Source organism: Bombina bombina, chromosome 1 (assembly GCF_027579735.1).
Source record: "Bombina bombina isolate aBomBom1 chromosome 1, aBomBom1.pri, whole genome shotgun sequence".
Classification (NCBI taxonomy): Eukaryota; Metazoa; Chordata; class Amphibia; order Anura; family Bombinatoridae; genus Bombina; species Bombina bombina.
In genome coordinates this window covers 621,861,699-621,887,766 of record NC_069499.1, presented here as the reverse complement: position 1 = coordinate 621,887,766, position 26,068 = coordinate 621,861,699, and positions in this window count along the sequence as shown.

Sequence of the window (26,068 nt, the reverse complement as noted above, 5' to 3'; positions counted from 1 at the left end):
TTAACACTGCTATTTTTTTATTTTTTTTTAAAAAGATGTTTATTGGATGAAATAAAACGATACAGATTAATGCATAGAAATCACAGTACTTGAAAATAGCATTACAATCCTTATACAATGTGGAAACCCATCATCCGGCTTTTTGTTTTTTATAACTACAGGGAGTGCAGAATTATTAGGCAAATGAGTATTTTGACCACATCATCCTCTTTATGCATGTTGTCTTACTCCAAGCTGTATAGGCTCGAAAGCCTACTACCAATTAAGCATACTAGGTGATGTGTATCTCTGTAATGAGAAGGGGTGTGGTCTAATGACATCAACACCCTATATCAGGTGTGCATAATTATTAGGCAACTTCCTTTCCTTTGGCAAAATGGGTCAAAAGAAGGACTTGACAGGCTCAGAAAAGTCAAAAATAGTGAGATATCTTGCAGAGGGATGCAGCACTCTTAAAACTGCAAAGCTTCTGAAGCGTGATCATCGAACAATCAAGCGTTTCATTCAAAATAGTCAACAGGGTCGCAAGAAGCGTGTGGAAAAACCAAGGCGCAAAATAACTGCCCATGAACTGAGAAAAGTCAAGCGTGCAGCTGCCAAGATGCCACTTGCCACCAGTTTGGCCATATTTCAGAGCTGCAACATCACTGGAGTGTCCAAAAGCACAAGGTGTGCAATACTCAGAGACATGGCCAAGGTAAGAAAGGCTGAAAGACGACCACCACTGAACAAGACACACAAGCTGAAACGTCAAGACTGGGCCAAGAAATATCTCAAGACTGATTTTTCTAAGGTTTTATGGACTGATGAAATGAGAGTGAGTCTTGATGGGCCAGATGGATGGGCCCGTGGCTGGATTGGTAAAGGGCAGAGAGCTCCAGTCCGACTCAGACGCCAGCAAGGTGGAGGTGGAGTACTGGTTTGGGCTGGTATCATCAAAGATGAGCTTGTGGGGCCTTTTCGGGTTGAGGATGGAGTCAAGCTCAACTCCCAGTCCTACTACCAGTTTCTGGAAGACACCTTCTTCAAGCAGTGGTACAGGAAGAAGTCTGCATCCTTCAAGAAAAACATGATTTTCATGCAGGACAATGCTCCATCACACGCGTCCAAGTACTCCACAGCGTGGCTGGCAAGAAAGGGTATAAAAGAAGAAAATCTAATGACATGGCCTCCTTGTTCACCTGATCTGAACCTCATTGAGAACCTGTGGTCCATCATCAAATGTGAGATTTACAAGGAGGGAAAACAGTACACCTCTCTGAACAGTGTCTGGGAGGCTGTGGTTGCTGCTGCACGCAATGTTGATGGTGAACAGATCAAAACACTGACAGAATCCATGGATGGCAGGCTTTTGAGTGTCCTTGCAAAGAAAGTTGGCTATATTGGTCACTGATTTGTTTTTGTTTTGTTTTTGAATGTCAGAAATGTATATTTGTGAATGTTGAGATGTTATATTGGTTTCACTGGTAAAAATAAATAATTGAAATGGGTATATATTTGTTTTTTGTTAAGTTGCCTAATAATTATGCACAGTAATAGTCACCTGCACACACAGATATCCCCCTAAAATAGTTAAAACTAAAAACAAACTAAAAACTACTTCCAAAAATATTCAGCTTTGATATTAATGAGTTGTTTGGGTTCATTGAGAACATGGTTGTTGTTCAATAATAAAATTAATCCTCAAAAATACAACTTGCCTAATAATTCTGCACTCCCTGTATTGTATTTGTAAACATCCTTAATCTGAACATATCCAGAAAACATTAAAACATTAAAACGTTGAAACATTGGTTGGTCACTTTGTTATTTTAAAATTAAGCTCTGTCTTGCTCGCATTTAACTGCGATTTCCCATTTTAAATTGGTATCACCGAGGACTACTTTGTCATCTCCCCCTCCCAGACACATTATCTTATCTAATTGCTCCTACGGTACTCAATGGGTATGCATTTGTGTTTCCCAATAAAATTGTATATTGTGAAATATTTCCATGTCTTTTCTTAAGAAATAGCCGTATTCCTCTAAGTGAATTGTATGTTCCATTAGTGATTCCCACGCTTGTTTGTGATTTCCAATTCGCTGCTATCAGGGATTTTGCTGTATTTAATGCTAACTGTACCAATTTCCGTTGTATTTTTCATTTGCACCGTGGAAGTAAATTTAATAGTGCTGTGGTAGGTTGAATTTGATAGTCATTTTTTTGGTAGCTGATAGTTTTAATATATTCTCCTATTTTTAACCAGAAGGGTTGTATTTTATTGCCTGGCCACCAAATGTGAGTCATAGAGCCTTTGCTTACACAACCTCTTCAACACGTGTCAGAGGCTGTCGGGTATATCGCCTTAATCCTGACCGGGGTGAGATACCACCGTGGCAGAACTTTGAAATTTAATTCTAGTGACTTAGCAGAAACCAAAGACTTTTTAATGTTATGAATGATGTTTTTCCATTCAATCTCAGTTAGTTCTCTGCCCAATTCCTTGTTCCATCTAGCCACATAGCTAGGGAAATCAGTCGCTTCCCTACCCATTAAAACATTTTTCGCCAAAGCCAGTGTATGACGCAAAGGTTGGTCACTCAGGCATTGTCGTTCGAATAAAGTGGGTTGTCTAGTCATCTGATCCCTAACAGGTGAAGTGGCTAAAAAGTGTTGAAGTTGGTAATACTTCAACCACTTCATAAAGGCTCCTCCCAGTATCTTGCCCAAATCAGTTTTCTGCCTGACTAACACTGCTTTTTTACGCCTGCTGGTATTAAGAGTCTTGAAGGTTTAGGTGTACTGCACAGTTCTTTGGCCTTACCGCAAAACGACTTACGTAAACTTCGTAAAGTCTTTTTTCTATGGGACTTCCATAGCTCCGGTATTACGAGTCTGTCCTGGGAGGCCAAAAAGTGAGCGGTACACCCTAACCTGTCAAGATCTCTAACGCATTTAAAAGTCAGTAGTTATGAGCTTTATGGTACAACGCCGTAACATAAAACTCATAACTAAAGTGCTAAAAAGTACACTAACACCCATAAACTACCTGTTAACCCCTAAACCGAGCCCCCCCCCCGCATCGCAAACACTATAATACAATTATTAACCCCTAATCTGCCACTCCGGACACCGCCGCCACCTACATTATATTTATGAACCCCTAATCTGCTGCCCCCAATATCGCCGACACCTACATTATATTTATTAAAGTGATGGTAAACTCTCCCCTTTTTAAAATCAGATCTGGAATGTAAGCGCTATTTTAGATGGGGTTTATTCATCATGTGCAATGAAGATGCGCTATAACTTAGTTATTAATATAGATATGAAATTCAAATACCCCACGTTACACCACCCACTTCAAAAGTCAATTTTCCTGTCAGCTAAATGATTGAATTACTCTCCAATCAATGCTCTAGCTACAACAAAAGTGCCATATGGGGAGAGCGCTGATTGGACAACAATTCAATCTGTTAGCTCACAGAAAATTTTACTTTTGAAGTGGGCGGAGGAGCATGCAGTATTTGAATTTCATATCTATATTAAAAAGCATGTTATACTGCATCTTCATTACAGCTAATGAATTAAACTTCATCTAAAATAGCGCTTACATTCCAGATCTGATTTTAAAAAGGGGAGAGTTTACCATCACTTTAACCCCTAATCTGCTGCCCCAATATCGCTGCAACCTACCTACACTTATTAACCCCTAATCTGCTGCCTCCAATGTCGCCGCCACTATAATAAACATATTAACCCCTAAACCACCGCACTCCTGCCTCACAACCATTAGTTAAATATTATTAACCCCTAATCTGCCATCCCTAATATCGCCGCCACCTACCTACATTTATTAACTCCTAATCTGCCGCCCCCAATGTCGCAGCCACTATATAAAAGTTATTAAACCCTAAACCTAAGCCTAACCCTAAACCGAACACCCACTAACTTAAATATAATTTAAATAAATCTAAATAAATATTCCTATCATTAACTAAATAATTCCTATTTAAAACTAAATACATACCTATAAAATAAACCCTAAGCTAGCTACAATATAACTAATAGTTACATTGTAGCTATCTTAGGCTTTATTTTTATTTTACAGACAAGTTTGTATTTATTTTAACAAGGTAGAATAGTTATTAAATAGTTATTAACTATTTAATAACTACCTAGCTAAAATAAATACAAAGGTACCTGTAAAATAAAACCTAACCTAAGTTACAATAACACCTAACACTACACTATAATTAAATAAATTAACTAAATTAACAACAATTAAATCAATTAAATTAAATTAGCTAAAGTACAAAAAACCCCACTAAATTACATAAAATAATCAACAAATTACAGATATTTAAACTAATTACACCAAATCTAATAGCCCTATCAAAATAACAAAAAGCCCCACAAAATTAAAAAAAAACCCTAGCCTAAACTAAACTATCAATAGCCCTTAAACGGGCCTTTTGCAGGGCATTGCCCCAAAGTAATCAGCTCTTTTACCTGTGAAAAAAATACAAACAACCCCCCCAACAGTAAAACCTACCACCCACACAACCAACCCCCCCAAAAAATACTATCTAAAAAAACCTAAGCTCTCCATTGCCCTGAAAAGGGCATTTGGATGGGCAATGCCCTTAAAAGGGCAGTTAGCTCTTTTGCAGGCCCAAAGTCCCTAACCTAAAAATAAAACCCACCCAATACACTAACCCCCTGAAGATCGACTTACCGGGAGAAGTCTTCATCCAAGCCGGGCGAAGTGGTCCTCCAGACGGGCAGAAGTCTTCATCCAGACGGCATCTTCTATCTTCATCCATCCGGCGCGGAGCGGGTCCATCTTAAAGACATCCGACGCGGAGCATCCTCTTCATCTGACGACTAAAGCTGAATGAAGGTACCTTTAAGTGACATCATCCAAGATGGCGTCCCTTAGGTTCTGATTGGCTGATAGAATTCTATCAGCCAATCGGAATTAAGGTAGAAAAAATCCTATTGGCTGATTCAATCAGCCAATAGGATTGAAGTTCAATCCTATTGGCTGATATAATCAGCCAATAGGATTGAGCTTGCATTCTATTGGCTGATTGGAAAAGCCAATAGAATGCGAGCTGATTTTTTCTACCTTAATTCCAATTGGCTGATAGAATTCTCCCGGCTTCGTTGAGGACTTCAGTATGGCTTGGATGAAGACGTCTCCCGGCAAGTCGATCTTCAGGGGGTTAGTGTTAGTTTTTTTTTTTAGGGTGTAACGGGTGGGTTTTATTTTTAGGTTAGGGACTTTGGGCCTGCAAAAGAGCTAACTGCCCTTTTAAGGGCAATGCCCATCTAAATGCCCTTTTCAGGGCAATGGGGAGCTTAGTTTTTTTAGATAGTATTTTATTTGGGGGGTTGGTTGTGTGGTTGGCGGGTTTTACTGTTGGGGGATTGTTTGTATTTTTTTTTTAAGGTAAAATAGCTGATTACTGTGGGGCAATACCCAGCAAAAGGCCCTTTTAAGGGCTATTGGTAGTTTAGTTTAGGCTATGTTTTTTTTTTATTTTGGGGGCTTTTTTTATTTTGATAGGGATATTAGATTAGGTGTAATTAGTTTAAATATCTGTAATTTGTTTATTATTTTCTGTAATTTAGTGGGGTTTTTTGTAGCTAATTTAATTTAATTGATTTAATTGTTGTTAATTTAGTTAATTCATTTAATTATAGTGTACTGTTAGGTGTTATTGTAACTTAGGTTAGGTTTTATTTTACAGGTACTTTTGTATTTATTTTAGCTAGGTAGTTATTAAAAAGTTAATAACTATTTAATAACTATTCTATCTAGTTAAAATAAATACAAAGTTGCCTGTAAAATAAAAATAAACCCTAAGCTAGCTACAATGTAACTATTAGTTATATTGTAGCTAGCTTAGGGTTTATTTTATAGGTAAGTATTTAATTTTAAATAGGAATTATTTAGTTAGTGATAGGAATATTTATTTAGATTTATTGTAATTATATTTAAGTTAGGGAGTGTTAGGGTTTGACTTAGGTTTAGGGGTTAATACATTTAATATAGTGGTGGCGACGTTGGGGGCGGCAGATTAGGGGTTAATAAGTGTAGGTAGGTTGCGGTGACATTGGGGGCAGCAAATTAGGGGTTAATAAATAGTATGTAGGTGTCGGCAATGTTGGGGGCAGCAGATTAGGGGTTCATAAGTATAATGTAGGTGGGGGTGGTGTCAGGAGCAGAAGATTAGGGGTTAATAATTATAATGCAGGTGTCGGCGATGTCATGTCGGGGGTGGCAGATTAGGGGTTAATAAGTGTAAGATTAAGGGTGTTTAGACTCGGGGTTCATGTTAGGGTGTTAGGTGTAAACATAAAATGTATTTCCCCATAGGAATCAATGGGGCTGCATTACTCAGTTTTATGCTGCTTTTTTGCAGGTGTTAGACTTTTTCTCAGCTGGCTCTCCCCGTTGATTCCTATGGGGAAATCGTGTACAAGCACGTACGACCAACTCACCGCTGACTTAAGCAGCGCTGGTATTGAAGTGCGGTAAGGAGCAATATTTTAATCAACGCTCACTTCTTGTCTTTTAACTACGGGTTTCTGAAAACTTGTAATACCCGCGCTGCATGTAAGTGAGCGGTGAGACAAAACTGCTTGTTAGCACCGAATAGCCTCTAACGCAGAACTCTTAATCTGGGCCTTGGTGTCTGTAAAACAATTTGTGCTGCCATGTTGTAACTTGGGTTACCTTCTCTGCTGTGGCCAATTAGGAACAGTTATAAATAGGTCACTAGAGTGTGCAACCAATGGCTGTGTGGTATATAACAATGTTCTGCACTTCAATGTCTAACAGGAACAAAAAAGCTCACAATTTCAGAATGAAATTACAGGAAAAGGGGTCATAACAAATAATGAAAGTGTATTGCAAAGGTTTTTTTTTTTTTTTGTTATTTATTCATTTTTATTATCATTATTTAGCAGCATGGTACAAAAGGATGTCATTGTTGATACAAAAATTTAAACAGAAACAAATGAGGGAGAAACCATCAGTCTCCAAAAGAAAGGAGAACGAACTCCCATATAGTAAAATGAAATAGTAGAGCTAGACTGTCCGTGATAAGTCCATTTGAAAACAGTAGCCCCACTCCATATAAATGCATGGTGATTGACAATGACACCAATGTACAAAACATAACTCAAACAACAACAAAACTATGCCGAAATTTCTTAATTTAAGATCACTTTGTATATATTCTACACATCTAGTGGTATCCCTCGACTTTGTATTTAACTATCAACCTTTGAGAGAAGTGCTAAGCTAAAGAGGTCATTATTAGAGTATCAGGCAGGGGAGGGACCACGTCAGCCATACCTGTCTAAGATAACACTAGGCCTGTCATTCCTCCTATGTCACTCCTGTAACTTGTGTAAAGCCCCCCCTTCTATCCTCAGATCATTTTGCATTTCATCCCAGATGAATTTTAAATCATGGAAGAATTCTAACTTATTCGATTTAAAGAAACCGTATTCTTCCATTCTCAAGGTATCTGTCATGTGAGAGTGCCAGTTCTTTAGGGTCGGGCAGATTTGAGATTTCCAGAGCCTAGCGACTAAGGACCTAGCAGAATTCAATGCCAACTGAATTAGTCGTGTTCTTAATTTACATTTACATTTAGGTAACAGGTTCAGTAGGGCCGTTGTCGGGTCTAGCTGATAGGAATCCCCCCGCCCCATTATGACTTGTAGGATATTCTGTATGCCCTCCCAAAAAGGTGACAATTTAGGACATGCCCACCACATGTGAGTCATCGTCCCCCTTTCCCCACAACCCCTCCAACAAAGGTCCGACGAGGCAGGGAAAATGCATTTAAGTTTGGTAGGTGTCAAGTACCACCTAGTCAGGAGTTTGTAATTTGTCTCTAAAAATCTAGCTGAGGATGAAAATTTTCTTGTATTATTAAACATTTTAACCCACTCTGCTACTGTGATAGTCTTATTGAATTCCCTATGCCAGCTTTCTATATAATCAGGAAGTTTCGAGCTCTGTGCATTAACTAGGAGTCTCTTAGCCCATGATAAGGTGTGATGTGCTGAACTTGTCATAGAGCATGTCTGTTCGAAGGGTGTGAGATTTCTTGTAAGTGATTGTTTGAGAGGGTGGGTATGGAGAAAATGGTGAACTTGGTTATATTTTAGCCACCTAACAAAAACTCCACCTAGGATGTCTTTAAGGTCTAACTTGTTTTTGAGTTTGCCCTCACTGAGGCCTAGATTTGGAGTTCGGCGGTAGCCGTCAAAACCAGCGTTAGAGGCTCCTAACGCTGGTTTTGGCCGCCCGCTGGTATTTGGAGTCAGTGATTAAAGGGTCTAACGCTCACTTTTCAGCCGCGACTTTTCCATACCGCAGATCCCCCTACGCCATTTGCGTATCCTATCTTTTCAATGGGATCTTTCTAACGCTGGTATTTAGAGTCGTTTCTGAAGTGAGCGTTAGAGCTCTAACGACAAAACTCCAGCCGCCTGAAAATAGCAGGAGTTAAGAGCTTTCTGGCTAACGCCGGTTTATAAAGCTCTTAACTACTGTACCCTAAAGTACACTAACACCCATAAACTACCTATGTACCCCTAAACCGAGCTCCCCCCACATCGCCGCCACTCGATTAAAATTTTTAACCCCTAATCTGCCGACCGCCACCTACGTTATACTTATGTACCCCTAATCTGCTGCCCCTAACCCCGCCGACCCCTGTATTACATTTATTAACCCCTAACCTGCCCCCCACAACGTCGCCGCCAGCTACTTAAAATAATTAACCCCTAATCTTCCGACCGCAAATCGCCGCCACCTACGTTATCCCTATGTACCCCTAATCTGCTGCCCTAACATCGCCGACCCCTATATTATATTTATTAACCCCTAATCTGCCCCCCTCAACGTCGCCTCCACCTGCCTACACTTATTAACCCCTAATCTGCCGAGCGGACCTGAGCGCTACTATAATAAAGTTATGAACCCCTAACCCGCCTCACTAACCCTATCATAAATAGTATTAACCCCTAATCTGCCCTCCCTAACATCGCCGACACCTAACTTCAATTATTAACCCCTAATCTGCCGACCGGAGCTCACCGCTATTCTAATAAATTGATTAACCCCTAAAGCTAAGTCTAACCCTAACACTAACACCCCCCTAACTTAAATATAATTTTTATCTAACGAAATAAATTAACTCTTATTAAATAAATGATTCCTATTTAAAGCTAAATACTTACCTGTAAAATAAATCCTAATATAGCTACAATATAAATTATAATTATATTATAGCTATTTTAGGATTAATATATATTTTACAGGCAACTTTGTAATTATTTTAACCAGGTACAATAGCTATTAAATAGTTAAGAACTATTTAATAGTTACCTAGTTAAAATAATAACAAATTTACCTGTAAAATAAATCCTAACCTAAGATATAATTAAACCTAACACTACCCTATCAATAAAATAATTAAATAAACTACCTACAATTACCTACAATTAACCTAACACTACACTATCAATAAATTAATTAAACACAATTCCTACAAATAAATACAATTAAATAAACTAGCTAAAGTACAAAAAATAAAAAAGAACTAAGTTACAAAAAATAAAAAAATATTTACAAACATAAGAAAAATATTACAACAATTTTAAACTAATTACACCTACTCTAAGCCCCCTAATAAAATAACAAAGCCCCCCAAAATAAAAAATTCCCTACCCTATTCTAAATTTAAAAAGTTACAAGCTCTTTTACCTTACCAGCCCTGAACAGGGCCCTTTGCGGGGCATGCCCCAAGGATTTCAGCTCTTTTGCCTGTAAAAGAATAAATACAATACCCCCCCCCAACATTACAACCCACCACCCACATACCCCTAATCTAACCCAAACCCCCCTTAAATAAACCTAACACTAAGCCCCTGAAGATCTTCCTACCTTGTCTTCACCATACCAGGTTCACCGATCCGTCCTGAAGAGCTCCTCCGATGTCCTGATCCAAGCCCAAGCGGGGGCTGAAGAGGTCCATGATCCGGTCAAAGTCTTCATCCAAGCGGGGCAGAAGAGGATCTTCCATCCGATTGAAGTCATCATCCAGGCGGCATCTTCTATGGTCTTCCATCCGGAGCGAAGCGGCAGGATCCAGAAGACCTCCAGCGCGGAACATCCATCCGGACCGACGACTGAACGACGAATGACTGTTCCTTTAAGGGACGTCATCCAAGATGGCGGCCCTCGAATTCCGATTGGCTGATAGGATTCTATCAGCCAATCGGAATTAAGGTAGGAATTTTCTGATTGGCTGATGGAATCAGCCAATCAGAATCAAGTTCAATCCGATTGGCTGATCCAATCAGCCAATCAGATTGAGCTCGCATTCTATTGGCTGTTCCGATCAGCCAATAGAATGCAAGCTCAATCTGATTGGCTGATTGGATCGGCCAATCGGATTGAACTAGATTCTGATTGGCTGATTCCATCAGCCAATCAGAAAATTCCTACCTTAATTCCGATTGGCTGATAGAATCCTATCAGCCAATCGGAATTCGAGGGACGCCATCTTGGATGACGTCCCTTAAAGGAACAGTCATTCGTCGTTCAGTCGTCGGTCCGGATGGATGTTCCGCGCTGGAGGTCTTCTGGATCCTGCCGCTTCGCTCCGGATGGAAGACCATAGAAGATGCCGCCTGGATGATGACTTCAATCGGATGGAAGATCCTCTTCTGCCCCGCTTGGATGAAGACTTTGACCGGATCATGGACCTCTTCAGCCCCCGCTTGGGCTTGGATCAGGACATCGGAGGAGCTCTTCAGGACGGATCGGTGAACCTGGTATGGTGAATACAAGGTAGGAAGATCTTCAGGGGCTTAGTGTTAGGTTTATTTAAGGGGGGTTTGGGTAAGATTAGGGGTATGTGGGTGGTGGGTTGTAATGTTGGGGGGGGTATTGTATTTATTCTTTTACAGGCAAAAGAGCTGAAATTCTTGGGGCATGCCCCGCAAAGGGCCCTGTTCAGGGCTGGTAAGGTAAAAGAGCTTGTAACTTTTTTAATTTAGAATAGGGTAGGGAATTTTTTATTTTGGGGGGCTTTGTTATTTTATTAGGGGGCTTAGAGTAGGTGTAATTAGTTTAAAATTGTTGTAATATTTTTCTTATGTTTGTAAATATTTTTTTATTTTCTGTAACTTAGTTCTTTTTTATTTTTTGTACTTTAGCTAGTTTATTTAATTGTATTTATTTGTAGGAATTGTGTTTAATTAATTTATTGATAGTGTAGTGTTAGGTTAATTGTAGGTAATTGTAGGTAGTTTATTTAATTAATTTATTGATAGGGTAGTGTTAGGTTTAATTATATCTTAGGTTAGGATTTATTTTACAGGTAAATTTGTTATTATTTTAACTAGGTAACTATTAAATAGTTCTTAACTATTTAATAGCTATTGTACCTGGTTAAAATAATTACAAAGTTGCCTGTAAAATATATATTAATCCTAAAATAGCTATAATATAATTATAATTTATATTGTAGCTATATTAGGATTTATTTTACAAGTAAGTATTTAGCTTTAAATAGGAATAATTTATTTAATAAGAGTTAATTTATTTCGTTAGATAAAAATTATATTTAAGTTAGGGGGGTGTTAGTGTTAGGGTTAGACTTAGCTTTAGGGGTTAATACATTTATTAGAATAGCGGTGAGCTCCGGTCGGCAGATTAGGGGTTAATAATTGAAGTTAGGTGTCTGCGATGTTAGGGAGGGCAGATTAGGGGTTAATACTATTTATGATAGGGTTAGTGAGGCGGGTTAGGGGTTCATAACTTTATTATATTAGCGCTCAGGTCCGCTCGGCAGATTAGGGGTTAATAAATGTAGGCAGGTGTCGGCGACGTTGAGGGGGGCAGATTAGGGGTTAATAAATATAATATAGGGGTCGGCGATGTTAGGGCAGCAGATTAGGGGTACATAGGGATAACGTAGGTGGCGGCGGTTTACGGAGTGGCAGATTAGGGGTTAAAAAAAATATGCAGGGGGGGCGGAGCCTGGCTGATCAGGAAGATGGCCGTGTGAAGTGAGAGCTCCCAAGCCCTGATCCCTTAAAACCCTAATTAAACGCATGCAGTACCTGATTAATGAACAATAACATATCCCCCTCAGTGACCGGACCCCCGGAGATCCCTTTGCAAAAGCCGGGAGTAACAGCATCACCGCACCGGACAGACGCAACGACCGCGGCCTTCCTCGACACGGAGCGCACTACCAGGCGCACTTGGAAGCAGCTACGACACAGACACCTGAGCCGGTCTTATAACAGGGAGCACAGACGGTGAGAAATCCCGCCCGGCGGGCTCAATAGCAGCACATAAAGGCAAGACAAGAGGGGCGGGGGTAGATTAGGCACCACAACCACAGGCCGGAGTGCTCTGGAAGTCCCCACTAGTAGATACACTACGTATAGCAAGCAACACAAGCAACCCATAAAAGGGTAAACCCTGAACAGTAGCAACAAGATATAAGGTGACAATAAAAGTGCAGTACTGACTGATAAGCTCCCTAGTTGAGACCTACTGAAAATCCCCTGCTCGGCTGGAAGTGTATGCAGCACAATCAACATAAGCACAAGGGCATTGTTACTAATCCATTGCACATCTCATGCAGGAGTGTGCTAACAATATGCCAGGCCGCAGAACAAGCAGAACAGATAATACTCCACGCTCTAAAACTTTACAACAATATTTGAGGCCTATAGAAACTACATCAGACATCCAACCTGAAATAGTGGAAATGGATCAGCAAAGAGATGTATCAACTGACATAAACAGCATTGGCCTGCCTGAAGCGGGGCTCACAAAAGAGGACTTGTTACCACTTTGCACAAAGCAAGATCTTAAAGAGATGCTAACAGAGGTTAGAAGTTGGTATAGTGAACTGAAAAAGGATGTCACTCGCATAACACAGAGGGTCACAACACTAGAAGAAGGCCATAATATAATGGATACTGACATACAGCACATATCACAGCTGGTATATGCACAAGACGACACCATCCAACATCTACTTGAAAAAGTAGAGGACCTGGATAATCGAGGGAGGAGAAATAACATGAGAATACGTGGAATCCCAGAATCTATACTACCGAATGCCCTAGAAGGCTGTATACAGGCATTGTTCAGAACGATCAAAGGCGACAACAATGCACCAGACATCCAGATAGAAAGAGCACACAGAGCACTCAGAGCAAAGCCACCCCCCAAAGCCCCTCCAAGGGATGTGATTCTAAAAACGCTTCACTATAAGGACAAAGAAGAAATTATGAAACATGCCAGAGCAAAACAAGAGATTACCCACGCGGGTAATCGGATACAAGTTTTTCAAGACCTAAGCCCTGCCACGCTCCAGAAACGGAGGGAACTACAGTACATTACCAAAGTCCTGCAGGAACAGAGAATTCTCTACAGATGGGGCTTCCCAGTCTGTATCATCGCTACAAAAGGTAGTAACACTGCTGTATTCAAGACTGTTGAAGACCTACCACACTTTTGTGAAACACTACAAATAAAAATACAACCCCCAGAGATGGCCCATAATGAAGGAAACAGCCGTCAACCTGTAGAGCAGAGGATACCTCCATTACCGTCCAGGAACTCAGACAAACACGGGAGAAATCCTGTTGTAAACAAACAGTTACAGGAAGAAACTATACAGGGACTGCTCACAGATGAGTAACACCAAAAGGGGGATATTTGACACGAACTTTGGACTTCAGGTCGTATGCTAGATAAGCCTCTTTATTTTTCTTTAACAGGGTTTAGGGACAGGGATACTGCCCTCATTATATTGTTATAATATTGTTTATATTGTCATATTGTTCAGAGACGTGATATTGCACAGTTTGATCGTTAATTTAATTTTTGCATTTTCTTACATAGCTTGCAACTAGGATTGTACTAACATCTGCCATTCACTGTTAAGTATTAGAGCTTAGCGTCAAGACATTGTGATTTACTGTTTTTACTGCATAGGTTTGACCTTCTCCACTCCTAGTCAGACATATACCCACACTCAAGAGATCACAGAGATACACAGACTACCAGTGAATACGATAGGCACTTTACATATACCAGCACCTGAGAGTATAGATAATTAGAGGCAACCTAGTACAAGTACCACTAGTCATTATGCCACAACAACCCAGAGATATTGGGGACAACACCCAACTCAGATGCATTACATTAGTGACAATTAATGCAAAAGGACTCAATAGTCCGGAGAAACGCTCCATTGCCTTTAACAATATGTATAGAGAATCAGGTGATATCCTATTTGTTCAGGAAACGCACTTTAAGAAAGGCAGGGAACCAAAATATTTGAGCAGCAAATATAACACTTCATACTTAGCCTCAGGGAAAACTAGGAGAGGCGGGGTAGGAATCTTCATAAGAAATAATATTCATTTCAACCCGACCAAAGTTATAAAAGACGCCAATGGCCAATACTTAATAATAGTGGGGACCCTGTTCAGTACACCCGCCACATTGGTAAATATATATCTCCCCAACCAAGGTCAACATTTAGTATTCAAGCAGGTAGCGAACCTAATACTAGAGCACTCCAAAGGAATAATTTTGCTAGGGGGCGATTTTAACCTCCCGTTAGATCCCACTCTAGACACCTCTCTGGGACACTCTAGCACCCACCAAAGGATAATCAAAACAATTCACACCCAGATGCATCAGCTCAAACTACATGATGTCTGGCGAACAAGAAACCCACAAAAACGTGACTATACATTCTACTCCCACCCGCACCATCTCTATACTAGAATAGACTATTTCCTTATAGATCAAATAGGCCTGGCAAGGGTAGAAAACTCCACAATCTTGCCAATGACATGGTCAGACCATGCACCAGTAGTATGCAGACTGCAATGGCCAGACCTCCCCATAAGGCCCTTTATATGGCGACTAGACGAGAACATACTTAGTGACACGCTCGTTAAATCAGAAATAGACGACGCATTGGGGAACTACTTTAGGGAAAACCTGACTGAAGACACATCAGCCACTACGGTATGGGAGGCGCACAAATGCGTGCTAAGAGGGGAATTTATTAGACTCAAAGCGAAGGGAATAAAAATCAATAGACAGTTTGTTAACTCCACAACCTCCCAAATCAAATACTGGGAAACCCAACTCAAACAAAATCCCAACTCTCCTGAAATTCTAAAAAAACTAACCACTGCCAGACAGGACTTAAACAAACACCTACTAAAGACATATCAAGAACAGGCCACCAGACTACAACAGAAATACTTTGACATCAACGATAAAATTGGACCTGCACTAGCCAGGACACTCAAGAGAAAGCAACTAGACACACATATATACTCCATGACAGACCACACAGGACAAACACACAGAGATAGCACACAAATAGCAGAAACATTCAGACGCTACTATCAGGGACTGTATAACATCCAGAATGACACCTGTCAGGAGGAAATGAAGGAATTCCTAGCAGATACACAGCTAAAAACACTGAGAAAAGAAGACAGTGAATACCTAGACTCCCCCATTACACATGACGAGATCAAAACCGCTATAAAAAACATGCCTAACGGTAAAAGCCCGGGACCTGACGGCCTTAGCACACGCTACTATAAGACCTATGCCCATCATCTGCTAGCTCCACTAACAGCTTTATTTAACTCAATAATAAAAGAGAAAGGATTCTCTGATGCTATGCTAGCAGCACACATAACAGTAATTCATAAAACAGGCAAAGGAACAGACAAACCGGAAAACTACAGACCCATATCTCTGCTGAATACTGACATCAAGATATTTGCAAAAATACTGGCCACCAGGATCAATAAATTTCTCCCAGACCTGATTCACCCAGACCAAGTGGGGTTTGTACCTGGCCGAGAGGCCAGAGACAACACACTAAGAACACTTCAAATCATAGAGCATGTGAAAACACAAGAAATCCCTATGGTGTTAGTTTCTACAGACGCTGAGAAAGCCTTTGATAGGGTTCACTGGGGCTTTCTCAAACTAGTCTTACAAAAGATGAAATTCAGTGACACCTTCATAAAATTGGTATTTACTCTCTACACAAATCCCACAGCTCAGGTGAAAGTGAACGGCCTGCTATCAGACAGTTTTTCAATCAGGAACGGTACGAGACAGGGCTGTCCCCTTTCGCCTATACTTTTTGCTATTACAATAGAAGCCCTAGCCCAAAAAATTCGGATTGATACCCAAATAGAGGGAATTCAGATTGCCTCAAATATGTATAAGATAGCTTTATATGCGGACGATGTCCTGCTCACTCTGACCAATGTTAACACCTCCATGAATAGAACACTTGAGATATTCGGGAAATTTGGCAAAGTCTCCAACTTCCAGTTAAACCTCACCAAGTCTGAGATCCTCAACATCACATACGGTGCAATGACACTTGACCAGTCCCTACAGAACTGCCCACTCAAAAAGCAAAAAACTAAGATGAAGTATTTAGGCATATTCTTATCCCCGGACCAACAGGAAATGTATAGGGCCAACTACAAAAAACTAGAGGCAGATATAGTGACGGACTTATCGAACTGGAAAAATAAACCCATATCCTGGCTAGGAAGAGTAAACGTGATAAAAATGAACATCCTGCCAAGACTTCTATATCTTATGCAAACTACACCAATCCCCCTCCCACACAATTACCTGTCCAAATTGCAAAGCATAATTGAACACTACGTTTGGGGGACTATTAGGCCCAGGGTCAAGAAAACTACACTATATTTACCCAGAGACAGAGGTGGCTTAGGACTACCAAATATTATGATATATAAACAAGCCATCTCACTGAGGCAACTACTGGATTGGTGTAGGAATGATCCCAACAAACTATGGGTCCAGATAGACCGCACTATACTGGGCATGAGCAATGCAGGGGGAATTGCCTGGTTATCAGAGAGAGACAGACCAACAGCAACATCTAGATACCCACTATTCGCTGACTTTTTCGCCACCTGGGACAGACTGTTAAACACCTCCACAAACATTTCCACTCACATAAGCCCCTTGACACCCACATACCAGAATCCCGCAACCCCTTGGAACTATAGAGAAACAAACCTCAGTCACACAATACCATACAAGGAACGAACACTCTCAGCACTCTTGGAAGGGAACAAACTGAAACCACTAAACACAATAATAGAAAATAACCCAGAAGTTCGCATGAGCTGGCTGGCACACTCCCAACTCAGTCACTTTATATCGACTCACAAGCAGAAACACAACTACCTTAGACAGCTGACAACCTTCGAGACCCTGTGCATAAAGACCAATGCAACAGACCACGCACTCTCGCTATTATATAAGATCCTCCTTATAGAGGACGCTCAGACACTACCATCATACACTAAGGCATGGGAGAGAGAATTGCACACTGACATTAGCACCTCAGAGTGGTTAGCCGCTTTCCAAACAACAAAACAGGCCTCAATCTCAAGTAGGGTTCAAGAATCTGGATATAAGTTTCTGTCTAGATGGTACCTCACTCCCATCCGATTAAACAAGATATACAAAACGGCCTCAGGGAAGTGCTGGAGAGGGTGTGGGGGAGAAGGCACTATAACACATATTTGGTGGGAATGTCCAGAACTGGATCAATTTTGGACAGGGATCTTAGAACACATTAGGAAAGCAACAGGGAAGACGATACAAAATAGTCCAAAAACACTGCTTTTCCTATCTCTCCCCACGCTAGAAAGCTCTGCAAGTAAGGCACTGAGGATGGTTATGTTAAACAGCGCGAAATTGTTGGTTCCTAAATACTGGAAATCTAAAACAATACCCACAATAGAGGAGTGGAAGGGAAAGGTTAGCTCACTATTGCATCTGGAAAGATACCACCACCTAAAGAACGATACAATAGAAACACATGAAACTATGCTAATGCAGTGGAGGGGATGCACTACATGAGAAGCAGTGTAGAATAGGGACACCCACAAACTTCAAACATAAGGCCCACTATATATACCACCCAGATATAGAGAGACTAGGGGAACACAGGAACCTGGTAGATATGCGTAGCAACATACCACATGAATAGCACAAATGTTACATATATAGAAATATATAGGAATATAGAAAATAAGACGCAAAAAAGTAAGCTCACTTTATAGTAATGTATAAGCAGTTACTGAACTAATGTTAATGTTGATTATTGTATTCAAGCACTGAAACTGGTTGTGCACTTGTCATTTTTATTTACACTGGATTATATTTAATAAAGCTTTTGAAAAAAATAAATAAATAAATAAAAAAATAAAAAAATATGCAGGGGTCAGCGATAGCGGGGGCGGCAGATTAGGGGTTAATAAGTGTAAGGTTAGGGGTGTTTAGACTCGGGGTACATGTTAGAGTGTTAGGTGCAGACGTAGGAAGTGTTTCCCCATAGGAAACAATGGGGCTGCGTTAGGAGCTGAACGCTGCTTTTTTTGCAGGTGTTAGGTTTTTTTCCAGCTCAAACAGCCCCATTGTTTCCTATGGGGGAATCGTGCACGTGCACGTTTTTGAGGCCGGCCGCGTCCGTAAGCAACTCTGGTATCGAGAGTTGCATTTGCGGTAAAAATGCTCTACGCTCCTTTTTTGGAGCCTAACGCAGCATTTGTTTGAACTCTCGATACCAGAGTTAATTTTATGGTGCGGCCAGAAAAAAGCCCGCGGAGCGTTAACAGCCCTTTTACCGCCAAACTCCAAATCTAGGCCTGAGTAAATTAAATAGGGGAACCGTGTAATCCATCTCCCAATTATTCAGGTTATTCCTGTCAAACATTACCCCCCCCCCTAATAGCTCAGCATTCGGGGAAATTGGGGACATGGGTGATCTGAATGTTGATATTCCTGGGAATCTTTTTATCAAAGTGTCCCATAATTCGAACACATGGTGTAAAAGTGGGTATGCCTTCAACCATGGGGGTCGATTCTGCCCTGCTATCCAACATAAAGCTCCCGGAGAGGGGGAGTGAAGTATATGTGAATCTATTGGAATCCAAGCCTTAGAGTCCCTATTTCTGTGCCACTCTATGATTCTCTGTAAGCCCGTGGCCTGATAATAGGTTTCTATCTTAGGCAGACCCAACCATCCCTCTCTGGCTGACCTGTACATAGTTGCCTTCTTAACTCTGGGTTTTATGCTACCCCAAACGAAGGAATCTAAAACGTGTTGTATCTGAGTAAGGAGGCCCTGCGGTAGGGTGATAGGGACAGCTTGAATCGCGTACAGCAATCTAGGGAGTACATTCATTTTCAAAATTTGGAGTCTACCCCACCATGAAAAGGGACGGTCCTTCCAAGTCTTTAAATCTGTCGATATAGTATTAAGTAGATTAGTGAAGTTAAGCTCCAGGAGGGCTTTCATGTTTGGAGCAAGATACATCCCCAAATATTTGATCGCTTGTGGTTGGTGTTTAAGAGTGCAGGACTGTAACAGGGTCTGAAATTCTTGAGGTGGGATGGAGATATTTAAGATTTCTGACTTTTGTTAATTAATCCTGAAATTGGAAAAGTCACCAAATTGTTTGAGAACTTTAAGGACCTCAGGGACACATGTCTGGGGTGATGATAACGTGAACAGGACATCGTCTGCGTATAGCAAGAGTTTACAATCTAAAGGGCCTACTTTAATGCCGGAAACCAGCGGATTATTTCTTATTTTCTGTGCTAAGACTTCCATGCTGATTATGAATAAGATAGGGGAAAGCGGACAACCCTGCCTTGTGCCATTGTGGATAATGAAGGGATTGGACATCATATTATTTACTATAACCCTTGCTGATGGTGCATGATAAAGGCTCTGAATTATACGAAGCATACCCTCCCCCAGACCCACCTCCCTAAGTGTAGCAAAAAAAAATCCCAGTTTAGGCGATCAAACGCTTTCTCAGCGTCTGTGGAAATAACCACCATATCCGTGTTTGTATGTTTAGCGTGATCTATTAATTGAAGTGATCTGATGGTGTTATCCCTGGCCTCTCGACCAGGCACAAAGCCAGCCTGATCAGAGTGGATAATCTGTGGGAGTATTCGGTTCAACCTATTAGCCAGTATTTTTGTAAAGATTTTTAAATCAGTGTTCAATAAAGAGATGGGCCTGTAATAACCAGGATGCGTGGGGGGTTTACCTGGTTTGGAAATAACTGAAATCTGGGCTTCTAAGTATTCCGGGGGGAGATGTCCTTCCTTATCTATATATCTATATAACTCTAATAGATGTGGCGCTAAGATATCCTTATATGTTTTGTAATATTTGTTTGAAAACCCGTCTGGTCCAGGACTATTATGTGATGGAAGGTCATTAATAACTTTCAGTATTTAATGTAGTTTGATCAGTTCGTCTAAGCTCTCTTTGTCCTCTCTTTGAATCTTACTCAAATCTGCACTTTGAATATAAGTGTCTAAAAATTCTGCTTGCGTTGCCCGCTCATTACAGGGGAGATTGTAAAGATTCCCATAGTAGGTCATGAATGATTTAGCTATCAGATTTGAGTCCGACGTTTCCGTGCCGTCGTCTGCTGTTATATTGAGAATGTAGTTGTGTAATGTTTTGCCCTTTAAGGCCCTAGCGAGCAGGGTACCAGATTTGTTACCTCCAAGGAAGTATATCTTCCTAAGATATAAAGCCTTTACACATGCCTTCTTATGTAAGTAGTTTTTTAGCTGGGATCGTGATGTGGCTAGCGCCTGCAAAAGATCCTGTCTCTGGGGATTACTTTTATGTGAATTTTCGTCAGTTTGTACTTTCTGTAGTAGTGTTTTGTATTGTGCTAGCGAAGAACGCTTTTTAATAGCTTTCTGTTTCAGCAACGACCCCCTTAGAACAGCCTTATGTGTGAACCAAGTCATTGGAGTGTACGTTGTGGAGTTGCAGTTTAGCTGAAAGTACTCTGTCAAAGCTTGCTGGGTTTGTTGTACGACTAGTGGGTCATGTAGCATAGCCTCATCCAGTCTCCAGTGAAACGGGTGTAATGGTACCGAAGGCCAGGTCAGAGTCAACGATATTGAGGAGTGGTCAGACCATGTTATTGGAGAAATATCAGCGTCTGTAACTAATGGCACATTACTATGGTTAATAAACCAATAGTCTATGTGTGAGTATGATTTGGCTGGATTAGAATAAAATGAATAGTTGCGTGCGGTGGGGTGAAGTGTGCGCTAGGTGAAAAAGGGTGAAGCCCCTTAATGTGTTAAGAATTAGATTTCTAGTTTTAGACGTAGTGATACTGCGGCCTTGTGAACAATCTAAAGTCGGGAACAATGCTACATTTAGATCTCCCCCTAACGGGAGTGTGCCTTTTTTGGATCTCTAGGAGTTTGTTACTGACTGTCGTCAAAAAGTGAGCTTGTCCTGTGTTGGGTGCATATACATTAGCCAGGGTAATTGGTCTATTAAACAACATACCCATTAGTATTATATAGCGACCTTCCCTATCCAACAATTTCTCCAACAGCTGGAAGTGTGTATTTTTATTGAATAATATTCCCACCCCATTCTTTTTCTCTGTTTTAGAGTGAAGGTACAAAGTGGGGAAGTCTCTAGATTTGAATGTAGGTTCTTTGTTGGTGACAAAATGGGTTTCTTGAACAAAAATAAAGTTAGCTTTTTCTTTTCTCCCCCAATTAAGCGCTATGGATCTTTTAGTTGGGGAATTTAGGCCCTTACAGTTTTGAGAGATTAGTTTAATTTCCTTAATTTGTGTACCTGCATCGGTGTTGTGGGATAAAGCTCATTACCTTACGTCGGAGTTGCCCAGTCATGTAGTGTCTATACTCAGCCATCGCAGTGTCAAAGAAAACGGCACCATTGAAGTGTTGGTCCGGCCTTGTCTATTAGACTTGTCTATTATCCAGCCCTGCAGAGAGGAAAGAAATACAGAGACACATCTACTCCCAGGACCGTCACGCCAGAAATACCTGAATGACCTGGTCAGACGGTAGCAGTATCTACCAGTGTGCACACTAAGGCCTAGATTTAGAGTTTGGCGGTAGCCGTGAAAACCAGCGTTAGAGGCTCCTAATGCTAGTTTTAGTCTACCGTTGGTATTTGGAGTCAGTCAGGAAAGGGTCTAACGCTCACTTTTCAGCCGCGACTTTTCCATACCGCAGATCCCCTTACATCAATTGCGTATCCTATCTTTTCAATGGGATCTTTCTAACTCCGGTATTTAGAGTCGTGTCTGAAGTGAGCGTTAGAATTCTAACGACAAAACTCCAGCCGCAGAAAAAAGTCAGTAGTTAAGAGCTTTCTGGGCTAACGCCGGTTTATAAAGCTCTTAACTACTGTGCTCTAAAGTACACTAGCACCCATAAACTACCTATGTACCCCTAAACTGAGCCCCCCCCCACATCGCTGACACTCGATTAAATTTTTTAACCCCTAATCTGCCGACCGCCACCTACGTTATCCTTATGTACCCCTAATCTGCTGCCCCTAACACTGCCGACCCCTATATTATATTTATTAACTCCTAACCTGCCCCCTCAACGTCACCCCCAGCTACCTACACTTATTAACCCCTAATCTGCCATCCGCACGCCGCCACCAGCTACATTATAGCTATGTACCCCTAATCTGCTGCCCCTAACACCGCCGACCCCTATATTATATTTATTAACCCCTAACCTGCCCATTCAACGTCGCCTCCACCTGCCTACACTTATTAACCCCTAATCTGCCGAGCGGATCTCACCGCTACTATAATAAAGTTATTAACCCCTAATCCGCCTCACTCCTGCCTCAATAACCCTATAATAAATAGTATTAACCCCTAATCTGCCCTCCCTAACATCGCCGACACCTAACTTCAAGTATTAACCCCTAATCTGCCGATCGGAGCTCACTGCTACTCTAAAAAAAATTTTAACCCCTAAAGCTAATTTTAACCCTAACCCTAACACCCCCCTAAATTAAATATAATTTTATTCTAATGAAATAAATTAACTCTTATTAAATAAATTATTCCTATTTAAAGCTAAATACTTACCTGTAAAATAAACCCTAATATAGCTACAACATAAATTATAATTATATTATAGCTATTTTAGGATTAATATTTATTTTACAGGCAACTTTGTATTTATTTTAACCAGGTACAATAGCTATTAAATAGTTAAGAACTATGTAATAGCTAAAATAGTTAAAATAATTACAAAATTACCTGTAAAATAAATCCTAACCTAAGTTACAATTAAACCTAACACTACACTATCAATAAATTAATTAAATAAAATACCAACAATTACCTACAATTAAACCTAACACTACACTATCAATAAATTATTTAAATACAATATCTACAAATAAATACAATGAAATAAACTAACTAAAGTACAAAAAATAAAAAAGAACATTAGAAAAATATTACAACAATTTTAAACTAATTACACCTACTCTAAGCCCCCTAATAAAATAACAAAGCCCCCCAAAATAAAAAAATGCCCTACCCTATTCTAAATTACAAAAGTTCAAAGCTCTTTTACCTTACCAGCCCTGAAGAGGGCCCTTTGCGGGGCATGCCCCAAAGAATTCAGCTCTTTTGCCTGTAAAAAAAAACATACAATACCCCCCCAACATTACAACCCACCACCCACATACCCCTAATCTAACCCAAACCCCCCTTAAATAAACCTAACACTAAGCCCCTGAAGATCTTCCTACCTTATCTTCACCCTGCCAGGTTCACCGATCCGTCCTCGGAAGTCTTGATCCAAGCCTCGGAAGTGTTGATCCAAGCCCAAGCGGGGGGCTGAAGAGTGACGTCCATCCTCGGGCTGAAGTCTGGATCCAAGTGGCGACTGAAGAAATCCATTAGTGGGCTTAGAGTAGGTGTAATTAGTTTAAAATAGATGGAATATTTTTCTAATGTTTGTAAATATTTTTTTATTTTTTGTAACTTAGTTCTTTTTTATTTTTTGTACTTTAGTTAATTTATTTCATTGTATTTATTTGTAGATATTGTATTTAAATAATTTATTGATAGTGTAGTGTTAGGTTTAATTGTAGGTAATTGTTGGTATTTTATTTAAATAATTTATTGATAGTGTAGTGTTAGGTTTAATTGTAACTTAGGTTAGGATTTATTTTACAGGTAATTTTGTAATTATTTTAACTATTTTAGCTATTAAATAGTTCTTAACTATTTAATAGCTATTGTACCTGGTTAAAATAAATACAAAGTTACCTGTAAAATAAATATAAATCCTAAAATAGCTATAATATAATTATAATTTATATTGTAGCTATATTAGGATTTATTTTACAGGTAAGTATTTAGCTTTAAATAGGAATAATTTATTTAATAAGAGTTAATTAATTTCGTTAGATTTAAATTATATTTAATTTAAGGGGGTGTTAGTGTTAGGGTTAGACTTAGCTTTAGGGGTTAATACATTTATTAGAATAGCGGTGAGCTCGGCAGATTAGGGGTTAATGTTTGAAGTTAGGTGTTGGCGATGTTAGGGAGGGCAGATTAGGGGTTAATACTATTTATTATAGGGTTATTGAGGCGGGAGTGAGGCAGATTAGGGGTTAATAACTTTATTATAATATCGGAGCGGTCTGGTCTGCAGATTAGGGGTTAATAAGTGTAGGCAGGTGGAGGCGACGTTGTGAGGGGCAGATTAGGGGTTAATAAATATAATATAGGGGTTGGCGGTGTTAGGGGCAGCAGATTAGGGGTACATAGGGATGATGTAAGTAGCGGCGGTTTACGGAGCGGCAGATTAGGGGTTAAAAATAATATGCAGGGGTCAGCGATAGCGGGGGCGGCAGAATAGGGGTTAATAAGTGTAAGGTTAGGGGTGTTTAGACTCGGGGTACATGTTAGGGTGTTAGGTGCAGACGTAGGAAGTGTTTCCCCATAGACAACAATGGGGCTGCGTTAGGAACTGAACGCGGCTTTTTTGCAGGTGTTAGGTTTTTTTTCAGCTCAAACAGCCCCATTGTTTTCTATGGGGGAATCGTGCACGAGCACGTTTTTGAGGCTGGCCGCGTCCGTAAGCAACTCTGGTATCGAGAGTTGAAGTTGCATTAAATATGCTCTACGCTCCTTTTTTGGAGCCTAACGCAGCCATTCTGTGGACTCTCAATACCAGAGTTATTTAAAAGGTGTGGCCAGAAAAAAGCCAGCGTTAGCTACGTGGGTCGTTACTGACAAAACTCTAAATCTAGCCGTAAGGATATCAGGAGAAGATTGCCAACACATATCAAAAGTGAACCAACACGACCACGGTGGGACGTAGACAAACAGGCTGAAGACCTACCGCCTGAACTACCGAAAGATTGGGGTAGTGTTCCCAATCTCAACTTTAAAAGTGTCAAATTGAATTATGACAACTGTTCAAACACAGGTACTCTGAATGGTTAAAAGAGACTTACAAATTACCTTGAAAACACTGATTTACACCTGTGGAAGCTATTGCAGCCTAAGAGACTTTAAAGCCCTTACGGAAGAGTGTCATACAACAGCGCATATATGAGTATGCTCACACCGCTGCAAACAGACTCCCAATAATGCCCTAGCACACAAAGAACTGTGTAACTATGATAAGTGGTCACTGCATTCGTTATTCAGTCTGGTTATTTTTATAATAGCTTAATTTAAGCTTTGTTTTAGTTATAGTCAATATTAAGTATTATTGCACAGAGTTTCAAATACTGGTCTTTGCAAACAGCTCTATATTAGTGGATGGAGCCTGCTCTATAACCAATGTCTGATTAGAGCATTGTAACCATTTGTTTAATGTTTACTTGTAGCGTATTGAACAGATTTTAACAGGTATTAGTAATTTTATTTTTATTTTTTAGATTAATGGACACCGGTGTCACAGTATTTTATTGATTGATTCCATATTTTGAACCCTGTGAATTTATCTAGAATTATCTGGAATTCTGTAATAAAATTTGCTATTTAACATTAATACCCGCAGCACCTTGCATTTTTTAAGGAATCAAACTCTGATTAAATTGGTTTGGGTTAGTTTAAA